Consider the following 15,692-nt stretch of genomic DNA (forward strand, 5'->3'; position numbering starts at 1 on the left):
GGGCATACCCCACATAGCCTCAGTGATGATCACAGTCCCTTTTGGTGTTGGATCCCGGTCTGAGCAGAGGGTCGTTCTGCACGAGGGGCTCAAGCGTGGGAGCAGAGTGTGAGGGTCAGGGCTGCTCAGCCAGGGTCCCGCCAACCCCCTCCAGGACTGGTCCCAGCTCCCCTGCACTGAGTGTCCGGGGCCATGGGAGCTGATGGGCTCGTGGCCCTGGGTTGCCTCAGACTCGTGCTCTGCTGGTTGAGCACGAGGCCTCCCAGAAAAGTGACGTGATTGTGCAAAGTGTCAACATCAGTCATGTGAGCTGGGATTTTTCTCAATTGTGTCATGGTATGTCTGTAGCACTCACATTAATATTCTCACTTCAGAGTCCAAGGGAGAGTTTGCATGGCCAAGTTGCAGACCAGAGCAAGAGAGCTTTGCCTTGTTGGGTCCGTGGGGGATCCCCTTGCATTCCCGGGGGGAAATAACAGGGGAGAGAGAAAGCGAGAGGGTGCGGGAAGGTCTAAGTCAGTGATTAGAGACACAATGGCATCTTCTGGTTCCTGCGCCAATGGCTTCTCTTTTTTCCCATTATTCTGGAACTACACTTATATGAAATACATAATAAATAAAATACAATATATTTGTGAAAAACACACAAACAGTTGGAACAGGAACCAGGATGCTCTCAGGGAAGTGGCTGGCCTCAGCCTAGGCTGTCTCTTTTTCTCTTTTTCTCTTGTTCTCTTTTCCTCTTAACTTTAAGTTTAACCTGGCACTTGGAGCTTGGGCACCGCTGTGCCTCCGCGTCCTCCGGCGGCATTTCGGCAGAAAGCAGCATGGCTTTAGACGGATCAGGGGACCTGCCGGTCCAGGGCTTTCCGAGCCCTTGCTGCATGTGACCTTGGGCACCCAGCGGACTCCCAGGGTGGCTTCGACGCCCCAGCCCCAGGCTGGCAGTAAGCAGTAGGCAGTGCTTTTGAGCATGCCTGTTTTGCACTTGGGCGGTTGTTCTTGCAGGTCTCAGCAATTTCATTGCTTCTGTAAACAGGCCTGGAGAAATGAGCAGAGTTCTAAAAACGTTCATCTGGAGAGTTTTGGGGGGTTGTTTTTAATCTGGTTCCATGCATGTCCCTTTGAGCATATTGCAACGAAAGCTGATGCAAAAACAACCGAGAAGGCACGGGCGTTGGAACGTGTAGCCCCAAAGCAGTAATTGCTCCTGTTACATCTTCTCTTTCCCTTTCTCTTCTTACCCCGTACAACCCTCCTTGTTCTCTATTTTTACAATGTCTTTCTCGAACACAAATGTGTCAGGGCAGGGATATTCTCATCTCACCCAGCTGCAAAACGTGGAGCTTGCACAGTGATTGATCACATCCGTTCGTTACTTCTTCGCAGTGCCATTCAAATGTCAACTACCCTCAGGAGGTTCCCATGCTGCAGGCAAACAAGTATTACCCTGCTTTTCCGGATAAGGAAACGAAGACAGTGGTCACCATTTTCCAACTGTAGTTAGTAAATCCATGTTCTGTCATCTAAATCTTTAATTTAAATATCTAAACTGGAACGACCCATTGTGATGGGAGCTGTCCTGTTGCACATGGCATGTGTTGCTCCCTGCTGAAAATAAGATAGGCATGCTCAGACAACTGGCTAATGTGAGACACCAAGCAGTCACACTGAGTAGTACATAGTATTTTATAATCATATTAAAATGAATAAATCTGAACAAACACAATACATAATTATGGAACAATTCCTTGTTCATTTTCACATTTCAATAGTGGGAAACCACTATTAAAATAATAATAATATTAGCTTCGCTATATTTACTCAATAGCTCAAATGCTACTAGACTACATGGCCTGAGAGAAAATGTCTTGTTTAGACTCATTTTCAGTATAGCAACTAGAAGACTCACAGAAACTACATCTAGCATTTATTATAATAAGGAAGAATTCGTAATAGTGTCGTAATATTTATTAATGTGAAATAGGCAGTGAATGTTTCATGAAAGAGCCTATTGTATGCTTGGGTTTACAGTAAACAGTTAAAGCTCTTAAAGTGGAGTCGAAGCAAGTGGAATATTTGCTTAGATTTGGCAAGAAGAAATATTGTAAATAATTCAAAGAGTGTAATTTGATTCTAGATTTTTCTAGGCTATGTGGCATATGGCCCTTCTGTTTTTGTTTTATTTAGGTTTGCTGCCTCTGTTACGTAACTGTTCTTTTTAGTCTGTAATTAAACTTCAAGGTCAACCAGGAATTAAGCTCCGATGAAGTTCATGTAATGGAAACAAGTGAGAGTGGACCATGCTGGGTTACATCACTCCTTTTTCCTAGCGCGGCTGCTGCCGCGGAAAGGCGAGGGCGTGCGAAGGGAAGGAAGGACCCGAGACCTTCTGCAGAGGCGGAGGCAGGAGGGGCTGGAGCCGGGCTGGCACGGGGGCCGCTGCGGGGACGCAGCCAGTGGGTCGCTGGCTGCGGCTGGGGGGATGCGAGGCACAAAGCGATGCATAAAAAAGAGTATTTGCAGAGGGTGTCTCCAATGGTGGTTGACACTTTCTTTTATGGACTTGCTCTTTTGAATAATGTACATTTAGTTAAATGTACATCTGTCTTTGTACGGGAACTTGTTTATGCTTTGGTTGGTTCAGAACAGGGACTGGGCACTTAAATGAAATATTCATTTTCAAAAAAGTGTTCTGCTGGCCCCCACGGTTTGGGATTTCACCTGCCGGTTCTTGTTCTCCATGGCTGAGCTGCTCATTACGCTGCGCGAGCGACATAAATCCACTCCCAAAGCGGAGCTCCCGGCGCAGGGATGGACTCGCTGCCCGCGTAGGGCTGGGGCTGCCCTATATTCTGGGTATCTGCACCCCCCCGCTCTGGTTTCTCCATTCCCCCCGCCTTTTCTCTATAGTGACGTGGTTGGGGATGGAGCCTGGAGATGGCAGCGGCCACTGCCACGTCCGTGCGCAAGAGCCACGTGCTCGGGCTGGCAACGGGATCCAGACGCACGGCAGCCCCGGGTTGCTGCCGAACTCCTGAGCGAGGCGTTTCACCCCGCATTTCGGAGAACAGGCCCTACACCGCTTTCACACCTGGAAAAACCACCCACGGAGCTGCATCTTCCCTACTAAAACAGAGCAAACGTGTTTGGCCACGTGCGGCCCGTGAGACCGAACCAGACACGCGCGTGGTGCTTCGACTGCGTAAAACCAGTTACATCACTCCTTACGAGGCACGTCACTGAAAACTCGCCTTGCGCTTGAAATGCTTCCATTATTTTTGGTGCTTTCTCATTTGGAGCTCCGCAGGTGAATAGTGCTGTGCAAGTGCTAAGTGTTATTATTTATTAGGCACATATATTCTGTAATTACTTTGCAAATATGATCATTACATTTGAAGTTACAGAGTACTTCAAACATTAATTGCCACATAACTTGCAGATTTCAGATCTGATACACAAACCTAATCATCAGTCATTAAGTATTAAAGAAGAGAGCACTGGAAATATATTAAATTACTTCAGATAACTGATTAAACCTAATCCTTGGAAACTCCTAAAAGCCTTTTGAGGCACTGAGATCCACTTCCAAGTGACCACTGGGAATCGAGGCCTGAAACGCTAGCTGAATGGTTTAATTCTCAGGGATATCATGATTCTGTGACCCTGCAAAATGCTCCTTTTGTGGAGTCCCATTCCAGCCATATCTAATCCTCGCTATAATTTTGTTTGTTGCTTACTTCATGGCTGTGCATTTTCCCTAGGCAGACAACATTTTCCTGTGCAAATCATACAACTAAACAAACCATATCGATCAGGAAATTACCGGAGGAGAAACAGGCAAAATGAAACAGGAGGCCGGTAGCAGGCTAGACGGGGGACCTGAACCTCGCTGCTCCCACGCCGGGGCCTTACTCACTCACCCCTACTGCGTTTTTACATATGGTATAGAAGCAGTTCCTACATTAATGCTTGAATCATGAAGCACACTGCGTATTATTAGCGGAGAGAATGGACAAGCATTGTTTTCCTGGCAAGGACAGGAGTGCTGCGGCTGTGATTTTTTCCCCACGGGCTCCCGATTTCGCATATTCCTTCCCCTCCGCTCTAGGTCCTTTAGCACACAGTCTGTGGAGAAGGAGGGAGCAGAAACTTGTGGGTACTGGGAGTATTCCACCATATCCCAGCTTTTCCGAGGCTGGCATCCAGCACTGGCACCATGCGGCTCCTCAGGAGGCGTTCGTGTGCTGGATGGCTCCCCAGTGTCTGTCATTGTGCTTGACGCTGAGCTTCATTCCAGAGTAGTGGGCTGGAGTGACAAGACAAAGACACACGCAATGTGTGAAATAGTTCTCCTGGCTTTTCCAGACGCTTCGGAAAGTTCTCCCTGCCTTCGCTGTGGTCACTGTGACATCCCCTCCTCGGGGACCTGCCCCTGCTTCTGCTAAAGCTGGTAGGGAGACCTGTGCTTGCAGGCACAGTCCCAGCCAAAGAGGAATTTTGTCCTTTCCCAGGCCCAGATTAACTGTCAGAATCTATTTTTTAAAGACCTGCTATAATTTCAGGATCCTGTTTAGAGGAAAAATCACATTTTAAACTAGATTTATACGATTTTACCATAGCTAGAAAGTCCTGAGCTGTTATTCTTAACAATTTATGTGTGTGTATATACACACATAGATTTCAAAGTATTAAATATGTGCCTTTGTGCTTGTTTTCTGTGTGTGAGAAAGAGAAAAAGAAAGAGAGAAAGGGGAATGTGTGTGTGTTTGTGGGAGATGCTGCTGAAATCCTTCTCTAGACCTTCTGGGACCCCCATCAGGTCACAAGACTCGTGCTTTTCCACCTCCTGCGACAGGGAATCAGGAGTTTTCCACTTCCTAGTCCCAGTCCCTGCACCACGGTGTCTGGGATATCAACCACAACTGTCTCCAAGCCCGACTGGGTTCAAGCACCTGCAATTCTTCTCTTCAGTGACCACGGGGAAAAAAAGGGATTACAGTGACCAAAAACAGACTTAAAATGTTGTTTAATCTTGAAAGAAGAAAGAACACAGAGCATAAAAGCAAAACGATTAGAAAACTGTGAATTTTAATATTTTAACCAATCTTCTGGAGAGGACCCCGGTACGCATAGCTTCTCCAAGGGTCCCATTTGGTAAGTTTGCGTTTGCAGTCTCAAAACTCTTGTGTCTGTCTCAACGAGCTCCTCAAGGCAGTTTGGGTCTTTTTAGTCCTCTAACCCTGCTGATCCCTGCTCCTTCCTTGGGATTAAGTCATTTCTGAGGAAAACTATCAAGCAACTGCAATGGGGATGACAGCACTGTGACCACAAGTGTGTTGGCTCTTACCTCGTCCTCCAAGTGTTTGCTGACGTAGATGTCTCCATTTTTCTCCCTTGCCCCTGTGTTTCAGGGAACCGTTGTTGAATTCACTCACTGTTGTGGTTACAATAAGCATCACAATAACACGGTCAAGGCACCGAATTCGCAGATTATCGTGAGCGACTCCAAATCTGTACTGTGCGGAGTCAACCCCATCTCTTTTCACACTTCCTCCCCGATTTATGGCATCCTCTGCACCGTCTCTTCTTCTCATCAAAAAAAACCTGGACCGACATATCTTTTAATTGGCACACATTGTTGAGCCATAATGTTAATTAATTTCACTCAGATTCTGAGTTCTTGACTTGTTTCCCCCGCTCCTTTCGCAGTATGCTCAGGCGAGGCGAAGGGGAAAGAGGGATGGAGCAGCCTACTTCAGGGGAGCGAGGGATGTCCCCCGTGGCTTCCTCAGCCCGCTGCACGTATAAATCCCTCTGATGTAAGCAGAGGATTCACGCCTGTGTCAAGGACATGGGAAGGTTCCCAACCATTAACTTTGTTCCTGCAGCTGGAAGGCAGTTTTCCAATGAGCCAGTTCATTAGCTGTAGCAATACCTATTTATCTGGTATTGCTGAAGAATGTCTTTATAGTCTTTAAATTATGCCTTTTTACTTCTTGTTGTTCAGTTGCGCTTTGCTGTCATAGTTCTTGGAGCATTTATTGCTCTCCTCTTTTTACCTAAAGCAGAATGATAACATTGTTTGTTTTTTCTTTTCTTTTCTTTTCTTTTTGGGTTTGGCAGTTATTAATCTAATCCACATTTACTCTGGATCACTGAACAGCGGGGAAGTACTTAACTTACCTGCCTGCTGATGTCCTGCCATCTCGAGTGAGGACAGGACCGTTGTGCCAATAAGACGGCAGTTAGCTTGTGTTCCTCTGCTACAGTGCAGTGATGCATTATTATTACTTATTTATTTGAGTGCCTAAATTTGTCAGCCCTGTTGTGCTAGACGGTGCTTGTATACGGAATGAAAGGAAGGTCCCTGTTCCAAAGAGTTTGTGCTAGAAATGCAAAAGGAATCCAGCTGCGGCATCGCTGGGAGGACTTTAATTTAGCAAGTGAAAATTATGAGCTATATTCCATGCCTCTTTAAATGTTAAGAGGTAAAGATAAAACAACAAAATAAAATCCAGAGAGGGTGTTTTTTTTATAATAGTCACAAAATAAAAGATTAGATGCTAGTGTGAAATAGCCCTATTGACTTCAAGGGGGCTGATTTACTCCCGCACAGAAAGCTGACCAGCTTACAGAGCTGGAGAAGGTGTTCAGTAGCAACAGGTTTGGAGCACCAGGAATATAATCTCCTGTGTTTTTTCACCCCCAGCCACTACCAAATTGCTGCATGATTTGTGCAAGACAGTCATCCTACAGCCACCTCACAGCTAGCCTGGCTCGCCACCCCCTTTCAGCATAAAGTTTATGATTATTTACCCTCATGGAAGACAAGGCTAAATCTGATTTATGCCTGTTTCACGCACACCAGCTGAAGGGTATAATGGCATTTAGGTATTTTGGCTTAAATTCAATTCCTTGGTGAAGAGTTGAGCATTTCAGGGGGCCTTTTGGGGTCATTTGGTTTGGTCTAAGGCAGGATACCGGTCTCCCCTTGGATCCCAGAAGGAAGTGTTTTAGGAGGAAAAAATGTAATTGCGATACTAAAATTTCCCGTGATGAGCAGTAAGTTGTTCCAATGGTTAAGTAGACTCTTTGTTTAAAATATGCCTTATTCCTAGTCTAAATCTGATTTTCAGCCTTATTTTTTCTGCTGTATGAGGTCTTCCCGTTGTCAGACTTCTCCTCTGCAGTTCGGTCCCCGTAGACTGTGACCAGGTCACGGCTCCTCCCACGTCCCCTGCACGTTTGATAACGCGACCAGCTGGGGCTCTTCGTCTTTCCCTGCGAAGCAGGTTTTCCAGCCCTGTAGTCACCCCTGCACGTTTTCTCTGGATTTTCTCCGTCTTTCTTGGTAGCGGGCACCAGGATGGGACAGGACGCGTGAGCGCTGTTTGCGTCTGGGCCATCGGGGCGGTAGGGCAGAGCCTCCTGCTCGTGCTGCTGCAGATGGCCTGGTGGCACTGCGGACGGGGAGGGCTTGGGCATTGCCCTCCTCCGCACTCTTCCTCGCCCCGGGGTCTGCGACATCAGCTGTGATCGATGGTTTCCACCGCCGCGGCATGGACGCACCTGGTGGGACCTGGGGAAGGGCACGAGGACGCGGCGAAGCCATCGCCGCGCCGCTGAGCGATGTCCCTAAGCGCTGCAGGTCACCCGCGGGCTGGCTAGGCTGCTTTTAAATCTGCTTTCCTGACACGGGAGCAGCAAATCTGCTGCACTCTGCACAGTTGTGTGTTATTTTAAAAGTGTCAGGCAATGAAGAGACATATCTAGTGTCTGTGCGAAGGAGTGTTAAACCCCAGGCATATCCGTTTCAGGGATGTGTGGTAAGAATTTCTGTAGGAATTTCAACATGAAAAAGGAATATGAATTGGATTTTTATAAACAAAATATAATCTGAAGGCTTAGCTTGAGAAAAGCAGAATGTTTAATTGCTGGAGATTGCAATCCCGTCATTATTTTAACCATATTAAAAGGCACCAAGTTATCATTTGCAAATTATCTGAGCAAATGGTTAAGGCCCAGATTTTTTGTTACTGAAGTTGGCAGCAAAAACCCCTCAGTTTCATTGGGAAAATAATCAGGTTTCCATTTATGACTTCCTTTCTCTGATAATCAGTATTACCAGCTCCAAGAAGGCAAAGATCCTTATTTAGCCCTTAATTAACTGAGAAATTGACTTCAAAATACTATTTAAAGAAACAGTATGCTCAGGGCTCAGTTCATTTATCTTTTTTATTGTTTTTAGGGCATGGGTGCATTTTAAAAGATTCATGTGCAAAATCAAATTCAATTATATTCACTTTTTAGTGTTTGATATTTTGGATTAATGTGACATGCAAAGCTCTGTCATTAAATAAGTAAATTTCAAGTACATTGAGGAAAATCACTGCAAAAACACCAAACCAGTCCTGCCATTTGTTTGTATTTTGATAAGCAAGTTTTTCTGATTAAAACATTATTCTGAAAAGGTCTTTTCCCAAAACTTTTTTTTTTAATACATTTTTCTTTTTAATACAGAATACTATCCTAAATATGTAGATAATAATAGCCTTACTATATAGGACTTATTTTCCTTAGCTCTCTCTGTTACTCATTTCCACATTTGTAACTTTGTCAAAAATAACATTTTTAAAGCAAATTGAAAACTTTTGTATTATTTCATTGGCTTCAGTGACAACAAAACCACAGAAAGATGATGAAGATGGAAAAAAAGAAAATGTTTTAAATTTTGAAAATGTCAACACATTTGAGAAGATCATTAATGACACACCAAGCAAGCACTTTATCCATTTCAACGGTCTGAACATTTCACATAATAGCGTTTCCACATTTTGGCTAGTATTAGCAATTACTCACAGGGAATCGGGCGGAGGTTCGGAGCGGCTAAAAGCCGTCGTTGCGAAGGCTGGAAGACCGACTTCTGCCATGGGGCGGATGAGAACAGAGTCCAGCTTTCTGACAAGTGCAACTTGGTTCTCGGCTGTTTCAGGCCAGCCCGAAGCTGCGTCGCGCCGCGCTGGTCCCAGCCTGACTTCACGTTGGCATCACCAAGAGCGGCAGCAGCAGCAGCAGCTCCCCGGGCTCTGGACACACTACTGTCCTGTTTTCCACCCCGGGAGCCTGCTCCATGCTCTCGCCACCTCTCACGGCCCGTCCTGCAGCTCCCTGCCTGTTCCTTTTCCCTGCCACTCCAACCCAAACCTCCAGTCATGGTCTCAGACCTCCCACCTTCATCTATTTAAGGCAGGCTTGGTATCGTACACAGACAAGCTCTGCGTCCTACCTGCTTCTCCATCCAGAGCCTGGAGTGAGGCCCCAGATTGCTGCTGCTGTGACGGGCTCCGTAGCACCTCACCAGCAGTGAGGTTCCAGATCCTGCCGTGGTGAGGGACACTACAGCTGGCGCTGGACACAGCAGCAAGGAGCAGCTGTTTAGCTACAAGGAGATGTTCATCTTACGGCTGCTGGAAGGGGCAGTCTATAGCAGCCACACAGCAACAGTAGTTGCGGTATATTAATTTGAAGTGCTTTGCACGTCACCCCCAGGAACCAGACTTCCTTCGGTGGAGAACCACGGTGGCCCCTGACGCAGAGGGCTCAAGCCACAGCAGAGTTGCTGGCAAAGAAAAGGCAGCTGAAGGGTTGCTGGATATGGCAGGCAGCTTTCCGAAATGCTGCCCCAAAAAGAGTCTGATGCCATACTGTGTGCAACAGAGTGTGTACGGGGCGATTGTGTCTCTCTCCTTCCCTTTTGTAGGGCAGCATCAGGGCACAACCTGATCCTTTGCGATGAAGCAAGACCCACATACAAGAAATGGATGTAGGATGAGCCGTTCTGGCAGCTCACCTGTCACAGACATGATATTGGAGCCGCTTTTGCTGCTGTTTGCTGCAAACATGGCAGAGGTGGTTTGGGCGAGCCCTGGGTTCAAAGATAGACTTGCACCTTTGTTCTCCCATGTGAACTTCAAACGAGTTCTCCTTCCAGTCTTTACATGTCTCTCTCTGATGTATTTTAATGATAACTTTTTCATTCTGCAGACTACACACTGACACAGAACAGGTTTCCTTGCCAGAGGAAATGCCAAACAGGGAGACAAGCTGACACCCACAGGCCACTGCCGAAAGAAATTGGCATCTGGGTCTTGCAGCTGCCAAACCTTCTCTACGAGTGGCCACAGCAATCAGCTCCAGTGATGTAGCAAACCGAGGAGGAGGAGGAGGCGAAGGGCATGTGGTGCACAATCAATGCTGCAATCAAAGGGGAGATGCAGTGCCAGCTGGTTACTGCAGTTTCATCATCATGCCAAAAGCACAAAATAATATTTAAAAAAAACATCAACAAAAGCTCGGCAGCTTGTGTGGCCTATAGCAGCGAGAGCAAGGGGTGAGAAGGTGGCCCATGTGCGTGACACAGCCCTGCTGCAGCAAGGGGACTCCAGGGCCCCTTTACAGCCCGTGCCAGCTCTTTTTAGGCTTCGGCGTGGCTCCGAGTTCTGCTGCTACTTTTAAAAGTACAAGCTGTGCCAGGAAAAAAGTCGCGATCTATATGAGTGCATGGCTGAGAATGTGGATATTGCAGCAGCGGTTGTGTTAGTGGAGTCGTTTATTAGCATAAGGCTGGCTATATAGTACAGATGTCAAGAGACACGGGCTGCTTTTAATGGGCAGGCCAACGCATAACAAACATTTGAATGTGTCAAAATGGGGAAAAAATTCCTATCATTCGCCATATGAATTGTTTTACTATGTTGATGATTGTCTGTAGCTCTTTTGAGAGTATATTTTTTTGATGGGGAAATACCAAAGTGAAATGGACAGAAGAAAAAGAAGTGCACTGCTTAACGATCCCGTAGCAGAGCGCAAGCACCTACCATGGCAGTCTGCAGTTACCTGCAGAGACCCTTGCCTTGCCAAACTTTGTGTCTACTCTGGCCAGATAATCAAAAGTAGTCAGAAAGGACCTGGAGAGGTCATGCAGTACATGCTCATCCCTGATGCGGCACTGGTTCATGTCAAAGTGGCAGTGTAAATCAGCTGGGGACAGCGCATGTGTTTAACATATTATTGAAAACGATCTGGAACATTTTAACCATTGTGAAAAAAATAAATTTGAAGAGTTATGTTCCCATATGATAACTTTAGAAGGTCTGCATCACAAGAGGACGAGTATAAATACAGTGAAAGGATGGTGTAAAGATGCGTTTGGGCACTCATCCTGGAACAAGACCAGTTTACTTGCAGATTCCTCTTGAATAAGGAAACAGCATGTAAAGCTGTACTGGCTTAGCGGTAATTCCCTGTGTTCAGCTGTAGTGCACAAACAACACAGCACATGGATGTATTAGCAAAGTTGGTACATGTACTGCTATTTTATAAAAATATTTGCATTGATGAGCTTGCTTCATCATCTTTTGATGTTGTTGGTCAATATATGGTAAATGTTGAAAGCAGTTACAGTTTCTACATAACAAGGAGATGTTAACAGTGGTTTTTGGTTTTGTTTTTGTAGCTACCTCTTGTAGAAACATGGCATGATAGGGAGCTATGTTAAAAAAGCCAGGTACGAGATCTTCTTTGCTTGCTCGTTGTTTCTGCAGCCCACTGCAGTTAGCAGGCAGAGCTGGTGGCCTGCTCCTGCTCTCCTCCGGAGTGACAGCACCAGCTTCGGTAAGTCTCAACACTAAATTCAGACAATGTGGTGTTTTGTACTACTTGCATGTGTGTATGTGTGCATGTGTGCGTGTGTGTGTGTGTGTGTGTGTGTGTGTGTGTAGAAGTCCAGGTGACAGTCTTGTCCGGGTGACAGTCTTCTAGCTGTTGGTCCTAGAGGACCACCCTCTCATTTGAAGGACCATTGCAGTACTCTTAGAGATTATCAATAGGAGCGGATTAAAATCTGGCTTGCAATTTGATTTGATATTCCTTCTACACTGCTGCATAGAATATACCAAACCATGTATTACAACTCTGGAGTCATGAAATTGTTATTTATTATGTGCTTGGATAGTGCCAAATGCAAAGTTGCCCAACTGATTGTACAAAACAGGCTTTTTTGCACAAACTGAGTATAAATGCTGTTCTTCCTATTTGTACTGAAATGAGGAGAATGAGATTCATTTCATGCAGAGCTTCATTATGGGCTTGTAGTGCTCCAGCAAAGCCAATGGCAGCCTTGCCACTGGTTTACATGGAGCAGAATAGAAGCCCTGTCAGAGCCAACAGCAGAAATGAGCTTTAGTTTTAAGAAAGACTGCAAACAAACAGTCCGGATTTCAGCTGATCTTGTGTTGTGTGTTAATACAAGGCCAGGGATCATACTACTACATCACATAAAGGAAAACTCCTTCGTTATAGCTAGCCACCAAATCTACTCTTTGTCTAATGAAGGAAAGGCAGTCTTTTTGCAGTTACCTTGTTCAGTAAGAGTACTCCCAGAAGTAAAATTAAAAAGCAAAACTAGCTTGTTTCTCTGTACTCACTGGTGAAAATTTGTAAGTACAGGACAGATAAAGCAAACTTGTATCATTTTCTGTTTTAACATTCGTTATTTGTAGTAGCAGACTATAGGCAGTTCCAGGATTCTGCCTGATTTCCTGCTTTCCCACTCTTGAGTCTATTTATTCTTCTTTTAAATTACGAACATGTTTTAGATAGCAAGCAGCAATTTTTCAGTGCAGTGCACACAAAATTAGACATGCAACTGCCCTTACTAATAAAGTTCTCCATCACATTCTTTCCTCATTTCATCTTCCCAAACACACATACCCGAGATGATAGAGATGTTCCTAAGCATTTACAATAGATCAACAGAATTTCCCAACAGTAGGTACCCATCCTTCCTCCCCGTTTTCAGTGAGACCCTGTACACATCCCGCTCTCTCAGTCCACTGCACTCTTCCTTGCCCTTGAGAGCCCTTTTGCAGCTACAGAGGGAAGGTGCTTGTGAAAGGGATAATGATTTTGCTGCCTGCTGATCATCAACCTCTTGAAATTTTGGAATCAGCTGGAATCATTATTTCACCCCTTAGTCTGAAGTCAGTTTTGTACTTTGTTTTTTAAGTCAGTGAAATCGTTGTCCATATTTACCATCACACCCTGCCTGGAAGCGTTGCACTATCTCACTGGAAACTTCTCAGACAGGATTGCATGAGTTTCTTCTGTCTGTGTTTTGAATCTTTTGAAGAAAATCTGTCAATCACTTCTGAGGAAGACTATACTGCATAGTTCCTCAGGCCACCTTTTTCCATCCTTTATTAATAATCTTCTTCCTTGCTGCTAGCACACACAACTGGGGGATCAATAGTGTTTGTGCACCATGCATTTCTGGGCTTTTGCAGTTCTTGAGTTTTGAAAGATGTTCTGTTTCTCCTCTCCCAGCCCTGTCAGCCTTACAGATTCCTCCTCTAAATACCTCCCTTTTTTCTGTCAATCATCCGTGTAACTTCTGGTACCATGAGATTCACCTTTCCATATTGTGTTTTAAGTGGAAGAAAAGGAACCTTTCTTGCCCCTGATGGAGTCCATCATCGTGTTTTTCCGGCCTTAGTGTCCCGCGTGCCTGCCTCAGCTTGCCCAGTCCTAGGCACGTCAGTCCTCTGAGACAATCCTTTCTCTTAACCTTCGCCTCTTGCCTTTCCTGCAGGTTTTGGTATGTCTGGACACAGTTACTTACAAACCTCTCCTTTACTTGTGTTTCTCAGTGTCTCAGTGGAGGGTATTTTCTGATTTCTAGGATTCTTCCATCTCTTCCTTTCTCATATATCTTGATTAACTCACCTCAGATCTGAGCCTTTTGGGCCATTACTTAGCTGCAGGCAGGACCATGCGCACTCCTGAGCTGCATTCCTCTCGTGCTTTTTACCTCTTGCTTGTCTAGAGCCTCGTTGTTGTATCTGACTGCATTTCACAGCTCATTCTTCTCCCGAAGTTGTTTGACACTGAAGATGATAAGTTTGTGGAATTATAAGATATTTTCTTCAGGGAAGCTCCTTCAAAGAGACATTGCACACACCCATCATTCTTTTTATCAGTACAAAATCAATCACATTTCTGCCAATGCTTTTGCAGGCTCCCTTGACTTCATTTGCTCCTGAATCTAGTGTTTTTTACTCTAGTAGGCTGTGCAATTTTGTGAAATGTAGGTACCATTTGCTTCATTTGCTCCTGGCGCTAAATTCATCCATGACACCCTCCAGTACAATTTCAATCACTACCAGTCTTAATCTCTACAAAACATCCTTCTGGAAGAAGCTGTGCTGGCATTCCTCAGCTGAGTCATAAAATCATTGCATTTCCTCCCCCTCAGCATCCACCACGGGACGATTGACCCACGGTGAGGTTAAACCGATGACCTCTGGAGAAAGGTGGAGTGGACATAGCTCATTTTAAAGGCCAATCCAGGCTTTACATTCTTTTTTGAGACTTCACTCAAGGGTACCTGTTGTGAGATGTCTTCTGTGATACACAAAGAGATCAGCAAAAAACTGATCCAGTACACTGAGACCACCAACTCTGGTAACGTGGGCTATGGCAAATTCTTTGTATGATAACAATTTCAGTCTTCACTAATCTCAGACAATTTTTCTACTAGTAGACAGAAAATAAAAATTTCTGTATTCATTGTTACTGGAAGGAATGATGCAATTCAAAGATTATTAAACTCCCTGCCTGACAACTCTTTAATTATGGATAATTATCAGTATCACATTATTACCTCTCTGTGTGTCCCTTTGGCATTTTCTGGGCGTTTCTTGCATATTTTTCAATCATGTGTGAATATAATTTTGGGAAACTTGAATTTAGCCTGCATGATCCTTAGCTATCTATCACTGTCAGTAGACATGGTGTTTCAAAAGAATATTTAGAGAAGCAGGGTTACCATGAAATATGAGTATAAAAATAAATCCAGTCTCCAAGATATTAGAAACTGGTAAATACCACTTGAGGAACAAACTCAGAAATTATCCTTATCCCCCCAAAATGGAAAAAATTAGTCCTGTAAACCATGATCTTTAGAGATGCTTGGGATTTGGACCGAAGGCGAACTCTGTGGCTCACTTATATGTCACTGATCATTGATACTGTGATATTGTCCATAATAACAATAAAGATATCAGAGCTGCATATTTTGCATACACATTTTTGGTTTGATTTTGGGTTTGCATTTGATACATACCATTCTGGTTTCAGAAAATGTTAAAATATATACTGTTGTGGGATGATTTCTTCTCAATAAGTAACTCCAGCTGCTTCGGATGATGCTATGGGAAGTTGTTGCCTCATTGCTGCTCTGTTAAGACGTTTCTAGCTTTGACAAATTGCCTAAACTAGTTTCAGATTTTATGTGCTACCCCTTTTATATTTTCAATGTCACTTTTAACAGGCAAGCGGCCCATGACAAACAACTGCAAACAGTGTGCCAGCCATAATGCAGATACTCTATATGCATATGACCCTTATCTTTTATAGCATAAACTATATTTGCACCATTGCCTGAGATGAGAACACAAAAGCCAAAGCTAAGAGAGAGCTAATCCACCTGTCAAACTGTTTCTGTAACTCTTCCAGTGAGTTTACGACAGTCTGGCCATTTTCAGAGCCCTTCTTGCGTGAGGCTGTGTAGTCCCTATAAATGCGTGTTTAGATGGGATAGGAGCAGCATCTATCTTAACAATCACCCGCTG

The sequence above is a fragment of the Dromaius novaehollandiae genome, chromosome Z, assembly GCF_036370855.1.
Source record: "Dromaius novaehollandiae isolate bDroNov1 chromosome Z, bDroNov1.hap1, whole genome shotgun sequence".
NCBI lineage: Eukaryota > Metazoa > Chordata > Aves > Casuariiformes > Dromaiidae > Dromaius > Dromaius novaehollandiae.